Raw genomic sequence first — 2,706 nt, forward strand, 5'->3', positions numbered from 1 at the left:
CAGGGCTGTAGACAGGAGTTTTTAAATATGACTCCTAATGCATCTGAAGTTGCTGCTAAGACATTTTTGAGAAGCTGAGATTTTCCATTGAACTTCATAGTCATTGTATTAAGTATACGTTGTGCTGTTAGAAATGGATGTTGGTTAAGCTCCCACACTTTTGATAAATGAATTGCAGTAAATACATTGTAATTACATTGTGATTATAAAATGTACATTTTCAGAAAGCTATCTAGTCCCTTTCTCAACAATATATTTCAGTTAATGGAAAAAGTATTTGGATAATAATGAAATGATAGCAAACTATTTGTACCATGTCCACCCTGTCATGGAAGGCTTGCTGACAGGGTGGACAATGACAGGGTGGACATTTTTGGCTAATATTAGCATTTAATGAGCACATGGTGGACCTTCAGTTAGCAACATGATTCAGTTAGCAAGGTGACTGTGTACTGTTTAACAAATATATTTCATGATGACTGAGTGATTCTGATGGGGACACCAAAGTTACTTTATAGTGATATTGACTAGCCAAATAACACATTTATTTACTCTTGTTGATGTTACCTCCCAATATTTGTTTCCTCAGAGCCTTCTTTTCATTTTATTCTAAATCCTAGTATCTAATTTAAATGTATATATATGTGTGTTCATATTCATATAGCTCCCATGTTATCATAAAACATAATCAACCTCTACTTAAGTCTTACCAGGCAGGGACATGCACTCAACTTTGAGCTTAAGTTGCACATCCACATGGATATATAGCAGGCAGTATGAGAAGAATAAAGCACTTTTTGAGCATTAAACCAGTTTACATGTCAAATACCTGAAAATGAGAAAGATAGGGCCTCTTTAATTAGCCCCATACCTCTACCCTCACCTGAGTGTTTTTCTCTGTTTCAGACGGTTGGCTTGAGTCTCATGAATGAAGCAGTTGGGGGCTCAGAGAAGGTGTGTGTACCTCCAACCATGTTTTGTTGTTTTGTTGTTTTGTTGTTTTGTTGTTTTGTATGCTGCAGCAACGCAAAAATGTCCCAATTTGGGATCAATAAAGTGCCTCTTATCTTATCTTGCCTGCGTGTGCATGGTACAGCAGTTTTTACATCTCCCTGTGCTACCCCTCCTCCTCTCCCTCAGTGTGTGTCTGCTGTGAGGGAGGCCTTCGGGGCTGCGGAGGCTCTGATGATCAGGAACGTCAGTCAGGTGGCCAAAGACTTCAGATGCTGTCAGACCCCCAAAGACCACCAGGATCAGGTGACGGATCTGGGTTTTATTTACTCGATTATTAACTCGATTTTTTATTTTGTTGTCAAATTTGACTATTTTAACCATTCTCATCAATCTATTTAACCAAGCTATATGTTATTATGCTTTATTTTGTATTTCTTCCACTGCTTAAAGAGCTAAGAGGTCAAATCTATCTACGGTTGTATTATTATTTTTAGGTGTATTTTCTTTATTATTATTGGTAATTTTTTATTATTATTATTCATTTATTATTATTATTATTTATTTGTAATTTATTTTTTAAGTGTATTATCTTTATTATTATTGCTAATTTTGTATTATTATTATGAATTGATGTTTCTTTATTATTGATGTATTTGTGAACGTTTAATGTATTCAGGTGGAGCTGATGCAGAGTCTGGCTGATATCGTCATGGGAACAGTGCAGTACAATGAGGAATCAGTGCTGATGTCTATCAGTGATCTGTGTGGAGTGATGACCAATCAAAGCGCAGCATACGAGGAGGAGAGGGAGCCTTACCAACGCCTGGTTAAACTCTCACAGGTATTAAAAACTGACTTTAAAACAGTGATATTACACATTTTTAAACATTTACTGGTATGTATGCTAGACAATGTGCTCATCTGATTTTGATGAACATTTGTTTTAGTTCTATTTGATGTTATATTTTTTAGCTTCATTTATATTTCTTTATTTTTGTATTAATTATTTTTAATTGGAGGTTCCACTTTCACCTATCATGCAAAATGCACCTTTGTACGTCTTTTATACATGAATATGTGTCCCCGGTGTTCCAGGGAACTCACCAAGAGTCAGAAAACACAACCCTCTCTATTTTCCTCCATACCCAAATCTCTTAAAAAGGGGCTGCAACGGATCTGATACAGACTGATCCAGATTTGAACACTTTTCTGACGTCAGGACGGTGGCGCTACGGCTATTATAGCCGTAGCGCCACCGTCCTGACGTCAGAAAAGTGTTCAAATCTGGATCAGTCTGTATCAGATCCGTTGCAGCCCCTTTTTAAGAGATTTGGGTATGNCGCTATACGCTGCTCTCTATCTCGTCTCCTCTTCACAAACAACTACTTTTTTCGCGGCACGAGTACTTACAGCCAGGGGCGCCGCCAAGAATTTTGGGCCCCATGAAAAGATATCACATTGGGCCCCACCACCATGCACAGGCCACACCAACCAAGCACAATTGCTGTAACCACACCTCCAGAACCCAACCGACTCATTTATGCTTTAAATAACTCTACCTGTACAGGCTTGTATCTATCTTGTAGTCCAATACTAACTGCACAATATTTACTTTCACTGGGCGGTGAAAATATAACACTGTGCAGACTGCAAATTCTACTGCAACATTCTGCTGCAGTAGAATTCACTATTTGATATAACACTAACATTCCTGACAATAGACCTCAATAATCATCTTTTATGGTGTACATG

Source organism: Notothenia coriiceps, unplaced genomic scaffold, assembly GCF_000735185.1.
Source record: "Notothenia coriiceps isolate Sejong01 unplaced genomic scaffold, NC01 NC01_scaffold00008021, whole genome shotgun sequence".
Taxonomy (NCBI): domain Eukaryota; kingdom Metazoa; phylum Chordata; class Actinopteri; order Perciformes; family Nototheniidae; genus Notothenia; species Notothenia coriiceps.